Source organism: Coregonus lavaretus (genome assembly GCF_964263955.1).
Source record: "Coregonus lavaretus genome assembly, chromosome: 29".
In the NCBI taxonomy this organism is placed as follows: Eukaryota; Metazoa; Chordata; class Actinopteri; order Salmoniformes; family Salmonidae; genus Coregonus; species Coregonus lavaretus.
The window spans coordinates 29,376,518-29,390,233 of record NC_140016.1 but is presented as its reverse complement, the minus strand read 5'-3'; positions in this window follow the sequence as shown (position 1 = coordinate 29,390,233).

Below are 13,716 nucleotides of genomic sequence, written 5' to 3'. Positions count from 1 at the left end.
AGTCAAAATGGCGGATTCAATTTTACTCGTAAAGAATTCTAAAGGAATCAAATGAATAAGCGGTAGTGGTCCTCTGTAGCTCAGCTGGTAGAGCACGGCGCTTGTAACGCCAAGGTAGTGGGTTCGATCCCCGGGACCACCCATACACAAAAATGTATGCACGCATGACTGTAAGTCGCTTTGGATAAAAGCGTCTGCTAAATGGCATATTAAAAAATATTATATTATTAAGCAAATGAATAGAAGAACACTTGGTCAAATTGACAGGTCTCTCATACAAATGAATGCACGCAGAGTGTTAGTCATGCAGTATCGAGCAAGACTCTCCATGACTGTGGGGTGGTGGACGCCTTGCTCCCACATGCCCTTGCACTCGTTACTGCACATACACAGACATCTAATTTCCCCCGGATGTTTCATTTAGCAATGCATACCGGGGTCAATGGCAGGCTATCATTAATTAACATTGACAGCTAGGACATTGACACACACCTCAAACAACACAATTACACCCATGCCCTGACTCACAATTGCTGTATGAGGATATTATCTCTGGCATACCTTGCGATTCAGGCCCTGCATATATATTTTGTTATTATCTATGGCATTTATTTTTATTTCAAATCATAATAGAACATACAGTGGCTTGCGAAAGTATTGACCCACCCTTGGCATTTTTCTTATTTTGTTGCCTTACAACCTGGAATTAAAATGGATTTTTGGGGGGTTTGTAATTTTGTAATTTCTGGGGAGCTGCAAGTCTCTTGGGGTATGTCTCTATAAGCTTGGCACATCTAGACACTGAAATTGTTGCCCATTCAAGTCAAACCTGCTCCAGCTCCTTCAAGTTGGATGGTTTCCGCTGGTGTATAGCAATCTTTAAGTCATACCACAGATTCTCAATTGGATTGAGGTCTGGGCTTTGACTAGGCCATTCCAAGACATTTAAATGTTTCCGCTAAAACCACTCAAGTGTTGCTTTAGCAGTATGCTTATGGTCATTGTCCTGCTGGAAGGTGAACCTCCGTCCCAGTCTCAAATCTCTGGAAGACTGAAGCAGGTTTCCCTCATGAATTTCCCTGTATTTAGCACCATCCATCATTCCTTCAATTCTGAAAAGTTTCCCAGTCCCTGCCGATGAAAAACATCCCCACAGCATGATGCTGCCACCACCATGCTTCACTGTGGGGATGATGTTCTCGGGTTGATGAGAGGTGTTGGGTTTGCGCCAGATATAGCGTTTTCATTGATGGCCAAAAAGCTCAATTTTTGTCTCATCTGACCAGAGTACATTTTTGGCGAACACAAAACGTGTTTGCTTATTTTCTTCTGTAAGCAATGGCTTTTTTTCTGCCCACTCTTCTGTAAAGCCCAGCTCTGTGGAGTGTACGGCTTAAATTGGTCCTATGGACAGATACTCCAATCTCCGCTGTGGAGCTTTGCAGCTCCTTCAGGGTTATCTTTGGTCTCTTTGTTGCCTCTCTGATTACTGCCCTCCTTGCCTGGTCTGTGAGTTTTTGTGGGCGGCCCTCTCTTGGCAGGTTTGTTGTGGTGCCATATTCTTTCAATTTTTTAAAAATTGATTTAATGGTGTTCCGTGGGATGTTCAAAGTTTCAGATATTTTTTTTATAACCCAAACCTGATCTGTACTTCTCCACAACTTTATCCCTAACCTGTTTGGAGAGCTCCTTGATCTTCATGGTGCCGCTTGCTTGGTGGTGCCCCTTGCTTAGTGGTGTTGTAGACTCTGGGGCCTTTCAGGACAGGTGTATATATACATACTGAGATCATGTGACAGATCATGTGACACTTAGATTGCACACAGGTGGACTTTATTTAACTAATTATGTGACTTCTGAAGGTAATTGTGATGAGGTGGTGTTGAAGGAGCAGGCGCAGGAGGGTAAATCACAGAATAACAGGCTTTAATCCGCAAAATACAGGTTTACGCAGAAATGCGTCAATCACACTCCAGGGCACACTCCAGGCGCACTGGAAAATACAAGGCACACGGGAAAATACTCCTGTCGATACAAAATACACGAGCTCCACTGAGCTTCACTAACCTCCACAATAAACAATCACCCACACAGACAAGGAAGCAGAGGGAACACTTATACAATGACTAATGAGGGAATAAGGACCAGGTGTGTGTGATTAAAGACAAGACAAGTAATAACCTATAAGTGACCTCGTTGACTCTACTCAGGACTTTGAACGGCCCCACAAACCATGGGCTCAGCTTCCGTGTCACACCCTGGCTCTGGGACTCTATATGTTGAGCCAGGGTGTGTTCATTCTATGTGTTCTGTTTCTATGTTGGGTGTTTCTAGTTCGTCATTTTCTATGTTTGACTGAGTGACTCCTAATCAGAGGCAACGAGTGTCAGCTGTGTGCTGGTTGTCTCTGATTGGGAGCCATATTTAACTGTCTGTGTTTCACTTTGTGTTTGTGGGTTTTTGTTCCTTGTCTGTCTTTGTCACCGTGGACTTCACGAGTCGTTTATTGTTTTGGTTTTGTGCTTTAATATAATAAAGTATCATGTTCGCTCAACACGCTGCGCATTGGTCTACTTCGCTTCAAGACGATCGTGACAGAAAAACCCACCATACCAGGACCAAGCAACGTGTCCAGGAGCAGGCAGCCTGGTCATGGGAGGAGATATTAGACTGGAAAGGGTCCTGGACCTGGGAGGAGATCCTGGCCGGCCATGGAGTGAGACGGTGGAGAGGCGACGGAGAGAGGAGCAGCGGCGTCAGCAGGGTCAACGTCGGACAGGCGAGAGGCAACCCCAAAAAATTTTTAGGGGGGGGCACACGGCAGGGACGACGAGGGAGCAGGAGGTAGTGTTGCAGAGGATGGAGCATTTGGAGGCGATAAGGGAAAGGGTGAGAAATGAGGCACGGCGAGAGGAACTCGGTAGGCAGCTGAGGGAGCGGGGGGTTATGACGAAACCCAGTCCCGCTCCTCACACCAAGCAAGTGGTGTGCGTCACCAGTCCGGTCCGGCCCGTTCCTGCTTCCCGCACTAAGTGTAAGGTGCACGCCGCCAGCCCAGCCCGGCATGTTCCTGCCCCTCGCACCAAGCCTACGGTGTGCGTCGCCAGCCCGGCCCGGCCTGTTCCTGCCACTCGCACCAAGCCTACGGTGTGCGCCGCCAGCCCAGTCCGGCCAGTTGCTGCTCCACGCACCAAGCCTACGGTGTGCGTCGCCAGCCCAGCCCGGCCTGTCCCTGCTCCACGCACCAAGCCTACGGTGTGCGTCGCCAGCCCAGCCCGGCCTGTTCCTGCTCCATGCACCAAGCCTACGGTGTGCGTCGCCAGCCCAGTCCGGCCAGTTGCTGCTCCACGCACCAAGCCTACGGTGTGCGTCGCCAGCCCAGCCCGGCCTGTCCCTGCTCCACGCACCAAGCCTACGGGGTGCGTCGTCAGCCCGGCCCGGCCTGTCCCTGCTCCACGCACCAAGCCTACGGTGTGCGTCGCCAGCCCAGTCCTGCCTGTTCCTGCTCCACGCACCGAGCCTACGGTGTGCGTCGCCAGCCCAGCCCGGCCTGTCCCTGCTCCACGCACCAAGCCTACGGGGTGCGTCGCCAGCCCGGCCCGGCCTGTCCCTGCTCCACGCACCAAGTCTACGGTGCGCGTCGCCAGCCCGGCCCGGCCCGTTCCTGCCACTCGCACCAAGCCAGGGGTGCGAGTCGTCAGTCCGGCACAACCCGTGCCTGGGTCATCGGTGCCAATTCAGGTACCGCTCAACTGCTCCACTAAGGAGCTGAAGCCTACCACTCCTGCTACGTCCAGTCTAGCTCCAGCCAGCGGGGACAGACCGGACCAGGGGCGCTATGGGGGGTTTGTTGGAGGGTGGTGGGCAAGCCCGGAGCCGGAGCCGCCGCCGAGGAGGAATGCCCACCCAGCCCTCCCCTGTTTTGCTCGTATTTAGGCGCGGTCGCAGTCCGCGCCTTTAGGGGGGGGGGGGGTACTGTCACACCCTGGCTCTGGGACTCTATATGTTGAGCCAGGGTGTGTTCATTCTATGTGTTCTGTTTCTATGTTGGGTGTTTCTAGTTCGTCATTTTCTATGTTTGACTGAGTGACTCCCAATCAGAGGCAACGAGTGTCAGCTGTGTGCTGGTTGTCTCTGATTGGGAGCCATATTTAACTGTCTGTGTTTCATTTTGTGTTTGTGGGTTTTTGTTCCTTGTCGGTCTTTGTCACCGTGGACTTCACGAGTCGTTTATTGTTTTGGTTTTGTGCTTTAATATAATAAAGTATCATGTTCGCTCAACACGCTGCGCATTGGTCTACTTCGCTTCAAGACGATCGTGACATTCCGGCAGGGCAGGCGGAGGGGCAGATTCCGGGTCGAGAGCCAGACCCGATCCTCCGGTACAAAGACGGGGGCCTCACTGCAGTGGCAGTCAGCCGTGGCCTTCTGACGACGCACGGCGCGTTGGAGGTGAACGTGGGCAGCATCCTACATCTCCTTCGGGCGCCGAAATCAGTCATCCACCGTAGGAGCCTCAGTCTGGTTCTGGTGTCACGGTGCCAGAACCGGTTGGTAACCTAGAACACACTGGAAAGGCGTTAGGTTAGTGGAGGAGTGGCGGCAAAAGTTCTGGGCATATTCTGCTCATGGCAGAAACCTACCCACGTCCTGATTTACCCGTTCTTCCTGCCCATTACTCTCGGGGTGGAACCCAGAGGTCAGGCTGACCGAGACCCCCAGATGTTCCATGAACGCCTTCCAGACCTTGGACGTGAACTGGGGACCTCGGTCAGAGACTATATCCTCTGGTACCCCGTAGTCCCGGAAGACGTGTGTAAAAAGGGCCTCCGCAGTTTTCAGAGCAGTGGGGAGACCGGGCAGAGAAAGGAGGCGGCAGGCTTTAGAAAAGCGGTCCACAATGAACAGGATGGTGGTGTTACCATAGGAGAGGGGAAGATCAGTTAGAAAATCAACGCTTAGGTGAGACCATGGTCGTTGTGGAACTGGTAAAGGTTGTAACTTACCAGCTGGGAGGTGCCTAGGTGCCTTACTCTGGGCGCACACTGAGCAGGAGGAGACATACACCCTCTCGTCCTTAGCCATGGTAGGCCACCAGTATTTTCCGGTCAGGCAAAGCACTGCACGGCCGATACCATGTGTGACCAGAGGAGGGTGACGTGTGTGCCCAGTAGATCAGACGATCACGGATAATAGCAGGCACGTACTGTAGCCCATCTGGACACTGAGGTGGAGAGGGATCCATGCGTAATGCCTGCTCTATATCCGCGTCCATCGCCCATACTACCAGCGCCACAATGCAGGAGGCCGGCAGTATGGGGTTGTTGTCGCTGGGCCTGTCCTCTGTGTCATACAGCCGGGATAGTGCGTCTGCCTTCACGTTCTTCGTACCCAAAATGTATGATAGAGTGAAGTCAAATCGGGTTAAGAATAGGGCCCACCTGGCCTGGCGAGGATTCAGCCTCCTCGCTGCCAGGATGTACTCCAGGTTACGGTGGTCCGTCCAGACGAGGACAGAGTGTTTTGCCCCCTCGAGCCAATGCCTCCACACGGTCAAGGCTCGGACAACAGCCAACAGCTCCGATCACCAACGCCGTAGTTCTGCTCCGCCGGGATGAGCTTCTTCGAGAAGAACGCATAGGGGCGGAGCTTGGGTGGCGTACCCGAGCGTTGAGACAGGACAGCTCCTATCGTAACCTCGGACGCATCCACCTCCACTATGAACTGTAGTGATGAATCGGGGTGGGCCAGTACTGGGGCTGAGGTGAACAGACCCCACAGTTTGCTGAAAGCCAGGTCAGCCTCAGCAGACCAGCGGAGCTGGGACGGCCCACCCTTCAACAGGCAGGTAATGGGAGCTGCGACCTTGCCAAAGCCCCGGATAAACCTCAGATAGTATTTGGCAAAGCAAAGGAAGTGCTGAACCTCCTTAACCGTGGTTGGAGTCGACCAATTACGCACGGCTGAAATGCGATCTCCCTCCATCTCCACACCTGAGGTGGAAGGAGACGGACTGCTCGAAAAACATACACTTCTTGCCTTAGCATAAAGGTCATTTTCCAACAGTTGGCCCAGCACCTTGCGAACCAGGGACACAAGCTCGGCGCGCATAGCGGAATACACCAGGATGTCATCGATGTAGACCACTACACCGCGACCAAGCATGTCCCGAAACACCTCGTTCACAAAAGACTGGAAAACTGAGGGAGCATTCACCAAACCATAGGGCATCACCAGGTATTCATAATGCCCCGTGGTTGTGCTGAATGCTGTCTTCCACTCATCTCCCTCTCGGATACGCATCAGCTTATACGCATTCCTGAGATCTAATTTGGTGAAAAAGCGCGCCCCATGCATTGATTCAATCACTGAAGGAATGAGGGGGAGAGGATAACAAAATCTTGTCGTCTCCCTGTTCAGTGGTCGATAATCAATGCACGGGCGCAGACCTTCTTCTTCACAAAGAAGAAACTCGAGGAGGCGGGTGAAGTGGAAGGACGTATATACCCCTGGCGCAGGGACTCCCTTAACCAACCCGGACCCTAATGGTGGACTATCAAGTGCTGTGATGGGGCGTGGAATGGATAGGGGAATCAATGAATGCCTATACGGTGTGCAAATGCCCTGTCCATAAAGTTCCCAGCTGCGCCTGAATTGAGTAGCGCCTTACACTGGGGAACTACCATGTGCTCAGGAAAGGAGATGTGTATTTTACAGTGCACAGCAGAGGGCTCTGAACGAGTTGGATGTTCGATACCTGGGGAGATGCGAGAGTGCACTGCCTGCCGCCTCCAGACCCAGAAGACATTGACGAAAACGTGTGGTGAAATGTCCCTTCACGCCACCAGTGTGGCACTGGCGATGTCGTCCTCCGCTCTCTCGGCTAGCGGTTACCCCCATCTCCATCGGTTCTGGATCTGAGTCGGCCGGGATGGAAACGGGCAGACCTCCTCCAGGACGTCCTCTGGTTGCCAGCAGGTTTCCAGCAGGTTTCGGCGTTTGGCGTCACCGGCTTACTAGCTACTGCCGATCCGTTTATCATCACTCCATTTGTTGTCTTCAATCACACACACCTGGTCCTTATTCCCTCATTAGTCATTATATAAGTGTTCCCTCTGCTTCCTTGTCTGTCTGGGTGGGTGATTCTGTGATGAGGTGGTGTTGAAGGAGTCATGCGCAGGAGGACAAATCACAGAATAACATGCTTTCATCCGCAAAATACAGGTTTACGCAGAAATGCGTCAAACACACTCCAGGGCACAAAACAGGCGCACTGGAAAATACAAGGCACATGGGAAAATACTCCCGTCGATACAAAATACATGAGCTCGACCGAGCTTTACTAACCTCCACAATAAACAATCACCCACACAGACAAGGAAGCAGAGGGAACATGAACCAGGTGTGTGTAATTGACAAGACAAGACAAATGGAGTGATGATAAATGGATCGGCAGTAGCTAGTAAGCCGGTGACGCCGAACGCCGAAACCTGCCCGAACAAAGCCGTGACAGTAATTGGTTGCACCAGATCTTATTTAGGGGCTTCATAGCAAAGGGGGTGAATACATATGCACGCACCACTTTTCCGTTATTTATTTTCTTTAATTTTTGGAAAAAAACTATTTTTTTCATTCCACTTCACCAATTTGGACTATTTGGTGTATGTCCATTACATGAAATGCAAATAAAAAACTATTTAAATTACAGGTAGTTATGCATCACAATAGGAAAAACGACAAGGGCGATGAACACTTTTGCAAGGCACTGTATTTTTATAGTTGTTGCTTTGAGTTGACCAATACGTTACCCAATGTATAATTTATTGTTGCAGCACTACATGAGGCCCATTCTATCAGTATTTACTCCAGACAGACAACCAGTTGTGGTTCCCTGTTTGAATACTTTGAAAATGCAGTCCCTTCTTTGAGATAATCACTGATCTTACATGAATAGGTAGGGGAAAGACTGAGTTTCACTAAATGGTAGAGTACATCAAAAATGACTAACTATATAGATACTTGAATACCAGATTACCTGACTGTGAGGGGCATTGTATATGGAGCTATTAGTACTTTGATTTCCAGGTGTGGGCATTGCTGAGTTGCCATGATTAGAGGTGCTTAATTTAAATGGCTTCAGCACATATGAAGCTTTATGAATGAGCAATATGTCAAATTGGACCTTTGGTATTATACAACAGGGGTCATTCATGGAAAGACATGGGTAATAAGAGTTAGGGTCAATTGCATTTGAGCTGTAATTAATATATGGATTGGAATAAAGAATAATAATACAAAATAGTTACAGTATGTGAATTCACTTCAAAATCGCCCTCACTCTCACTCTCTCTGTGTGTGTGGTGTGTACTATTTTCTGATAAGTTGTGTCTTGTGTTAGCCTAAAGTCTAATCAACAGCAGACATTTGAGCTCTGGCAGGTTGTGTGGATCTATACAGAGCTGCAGCTGCCCTGCAGGGGCTGGGATCAAGCCCAGACAGGAAACATGGCCATCTACCCACAGATTCATTCCACAACATTTCAACAAGACGCCCACCATCTCAAATTGTTCTGTGAATCACTTCTGTTGTTTGTTAGAAACAGGTAACATTGGCATTCCTGAAACATTATTTTGTTGAAATGTCATCTGATCTACGAGGAATTATGCTAATTGATTGCACCCAAGTTGTCCATTTAAATGTATATGATTCAGATAATATTTAATCAATATAATACCAAACAACCGATTTGGACCAAACTTATTTCTATCAATGTGCCAAAATTGTCAAAAGCTACCCACGGACCCACCACACCCCATGCCAATCCAACCCCAACAACCAGTATACAGTATCAGTTCTCTATGTTTGACAAATAGTATGAAGCTGCAGCTTGGAGTATTGATTCTCCATACTATGTAATGTATTCCCTGTGAATCTGGTCATGTTTTGTTTCCCCTTTTTAAAGAAATAAGTCATTGAAGTTGCTTGCATTATTTACCATAAAGTAGTGTGAAAGTACCAGGTTTAGACCACTAGTTGTCGCTGTTCCTGCTGTACCGCCACACTCTTTTATACAGTACATATAGCTGGTATCTTGTGTTTATTAAATAGATCACAACATTTCCTTTGCAATTTTGGGTAGACAACAAATAGATTTGTCTCACTTAACACTAGAACTGCTAGGCCTTGAGGGACCCCTTTCAAGCTAATGAGCAATCATTCTGAAGCATATGTGTTGGAACATGGTAACAGCTTCTTTTTTAACAACAAAATACAAATAAATACCCCAACCACCAAGACGTACGGTCAGCAAGACCCGCGGTCAAATGATGAAAACATCAGTAGCATAAACATCATTATAAGTGCCAAGTGTCCTTGATAAATAGTGAAAATCTGCACAAAAGCAATAATGGTAATTTAGGTAATTCGAGAAGCATAGTATATTACAGTTCTTAATGTCCCGTTGATAGGATAGTCTCGAACGGGGCTCATCCAGTTTATTCTCCAGTGATTGCACATTTGCCAAAAGAACAGAGGGTAGCGGCCGTAGTCTCATCAGGGTGTCTGCGCGACAGCCTCTATAACGCCGTCTCCTTCGAGTGTCGGGGATTTGGGCTTGATCCTGAAAAATCTACTGTTTATGTCTTTCGCCTCCGACTCATTGAAGTAGAAGTCCTCGTCCAAATCGAGGTTAGTGATAGCTGTTCTGATGTCCAGAAGCTCTTTTTGGTCATAGGAAATGATGGCGGAAACATTATGTGAAAAAAAAGCTACCATCAGCACAAAAAAACACACAAAAAAAGCACAATTGGTCAGGAGCCCGTAAAACGTCTGCTCTCCAATGCAGCGCCATTCATTTGGTTGTAGCCCTGTCGGCTTTTTGCACAATAGGCCTCAAATTTGTAGGCTGAGGCTCAGAATCAGAAGAATAATCATCAGTGATGTCATTTTCATTCCGATTTTGTAAATTACACACGCTCTCACTGTGTACTCCAAGTAGGCCAGAGTAGACTAATAAGACAGCTTGGACTGCTGTTCTTCATTCACAATTGGTGATTACATAATTATGCAGCATTCGCTTCTCCTCGCTCATCAACTCCCCCATCATACTACTTCATTTATTTAATCTGTTGTTATATGTGTGAAATTAGTTTCGGTATAGTTTATAGCCAGTTTCATCATAGCGCTTGATGGTTTCTGAGACTGCACTTGAAGAAACGTTCAAAGTTCTTGACATTTTCCATATTGAATGACCTTCATGTCTTAAAGTAGTGATGGACTGTCGTTTCTCTTTGCTTATTTGAGCTGTTCTTGCCATAATATGGACTTGGTATTTTACCAAATAGGGCTATCTTCTGTATTCTACCTTGTCACAACACAACTGATTGGCTCAAACTCATTAAGGAAAGAAATTCCACAAATTAACTTTTAACAAGGCACACCTGTTAAATTGAAATGCATTCCAAGTGACTACCTCATGAAGCTGGTTGAGAGAACACCAAGAGTGTGCAAAGCTGTCATAAAGGCAAAGGGTGGTTATTTGAAGAATCTCAAATCTCAAATATATTTTGATTTGTTTAACACTACATGATTCCATATGTGCTATTTCATAGTTTTGATGTCTTCACTATTATTCTACTACATAGAAAATATTAAAAATAAAGAAAAACCCTTGAATGAGTAGGTGTTCTAAAACTTTTGACCGGTAGCGTAATATTTTATTAGGGTTGTCACAACATTTTAGTCCCTATCCCACTTCCCCATCAAAGTTTTTGGCTTGTAGAAAACATCTTCATATGAGAATTGCATAGGGATAGTCCTCGCAGAGAGCGGCCACTTGTTGGACTATTCAAGGAGAGTTGGGTTGAGGCATTAGATTGCTAAGAAAAGGACAAACTGAATTACTTTCATGGAGGAATGGCTTGAATTGTGAGAATGACCACACAATTTATTTTCATAATGAGCACCATCTATAGTGTTTTCTACTCGAAGTTGCAAAGGAAATGCTGTGATCTATTCAATAAACACAAGAGACCAGTGGAATGGATAAAAGAGTATGACGGTATATTAGGAACAGCAGCATCTAGTGGTCAAAACCTGCTACTTAAAAACGACTTCATGGTAAATAATTTTACATTTTACATTTTAGTCATTTAGCAGACGCTCTTATCCAGAGCGACTTACAGTTAGTGAGTGCATAAATTTTTCATACATAAAAGCGACTTCAGTAACAAATGTATCTAAACAGGGCGAAAAAAAAGCCATCAGCAGATTCACAGGGAATACATTACACAGCATGGAGAAGCAATACTCCAAGCCACATCTTCATAGTACTTGTCAAACAGAGAATTTATACTCAATACTGGTTGTTGGGGTGGGTTTGGCGTGGGTTGTGTGGGTCCATGGTTGGCTTTTGGATTCCTGATGTCGTTATTCATTGGTAGGAAGAGGTTTGGTCCAAATCGGATTTTGGATACTATATTTATTGAATATTATCTGAATCCCACAGTATAAATTAAAGTGGCCCATTTGGGTGCAATCAATAAGCTTAAGTTCTCTGAGAACAAATTATATTTCAACAGAATAATGTTTTAGGAATGCTACTCATATTTATTACTAACTACAGAAACGATTTAAGAATAATCTGAGATGGTGGTTGTCGAAATCCTATTTCTTGTGCTTTTTAAAACCTCTACTGGATCGGTGTCCCTATACCGGGACAATTGCTACTCAATATGCGATATGTGACTGGAATGGCATTGTAAACAACAGTCAACTTTCCAGGACATAGACATGTCTTATATGGGCAGAAAGCCTAAATGATTGTTAATCTAACTGCAGTGTCCAATTTACAGTAGCTATTACAGCAAACAAATACCATGCTATTGTTTGAGGATAGGGCACAACAACAAAACACTTATCACGGCAACTGGTTTGATACATTCACCTCTGAAAGTAAATAATGTACTTACATTCAGTAATCTTGCTCTGATTTGTCATCCTGAGGGTCCCAGAGATAAAATGTAGTGAAGTTTTTTTGAAAATCAATTTTTATATTCAAATATAGGAACAGGGTTCTACAGTTTGACCCCACTGCTGTCTCTGGCTCCACACCCAACCCTGCCCGGCCATCTAGAGGTGTGAAGGTTAGTGTATTTTCTGTAGGGAAGCTAATGATCCATCATGTATGACATTCCTGGGAGTGTGTAAACTTACATTTTTTATTACCATAGCATTTTTGTATGTTCTCTATAGTTATGTACTTGGAAATGTATAAATGTACCAATTCTGCACATTTGGGAAAACTGCTGGCAGACTTTATACAAAATATGATGTAGTGATGTAATTCATCACTGGATAAGTCTGAAACTTTGCACACACACTGCTGCCATCTTGTGGACAACATCTAACTTACACCTAGAATCCTACATCACTGTCTGGCCTTTCTATTGCATTTCAAATATAAAACAAAAACAGAAAACACATGTTTTTTTGTTTGTATTCTCTTTTACCAATTATAATGTGTTATATTCTCCTACATTAATTTCACATTTCCACAAACCTCAAAGTGTTTCCTTTCAAATGATATCAAGAACAGGCATATCCTTGTTTCAGGTCCTGAGCTACAGGCAGTTAGATTTGGGTATGTCATTTTAGGCAAACATTGAAAAAAAAGGTCTGATCCTTAAGTTAAGGTGGAATGACCCCACCGGGTACTACCCCTACTACCAAACACTTTAATACCACCCTTCACCGCCACCCTTTTCTGCAACTGAAAGAGTACATTTGTGGTGTTGTGTGTTGGTTTTAAACAGTTCACTGTGGCAGAGATGGACCCTATACTGTGTTATATTTGGAAACATTTGAGTTGAGCACAAACAGAGAAAGCCCTGAAAGCAGAGCATTATGTGTCTCCGAAAGCATTCTCCAGAGAGAAAATGGGGGCCCACTTATAAACCCTGTCATTAAACCCTGTTTATTAGACTCCAGGAAACCAGTCTTGAAGAGACCACAGAGAGGACGTCCAAATCTAGCCTCATTATGTTTTCAAACAATGGCCGCCATTAACTTCCAGTAGAGATTGCACAATGGAACAACAGAGCCTCTTATGCAGATGGATCTCCACCTCCTTCTGGCCTTTCAGCACATCTCTCAGTTCCCCCCATAGGGACCTGGAGGAAGGCCAGTGGCACATTTTATTATTTGGTCGAGATGCCCATCCATTGTGCCAATACCTGCCAGGGCAATGAGAGGAAGCAATTGGGTATGACAATGAGCGATGCAAAAAGATGAGATACAGTCGGAAGTTTACATACACCTTAGCCAAATACAGTGAGGGAAAAAAGTATTTGATCCCCTGCTGATTTTGTACGTTTGCCCACTGACAAAGAAAAGATAAATCTATAATTTTAATGGTAGGTTAATTTGAACAGTGAGAGACAGAATAACAACAAAAGAATCCAGAAAAACACATGTCAAACATTTTATAAATTGATTTGCATTTTAATGAGGGAAATAAGTATTTGACCCCCTCTCAATCAGAAAGATTTCTGGCTCCCAGGTGTCTTTTATACAGGTAACGAGCTGAGATTAGGAGCACACAATTAAAGGGAGTGCTCCTATTCTCAGTTTGTTACCTGTATAAAAGACACCTGTCCACAGAAACAATCAATCAATTAGATTCCAAACTCTCCACCATGGCCAAGATCAAAGAGCTCT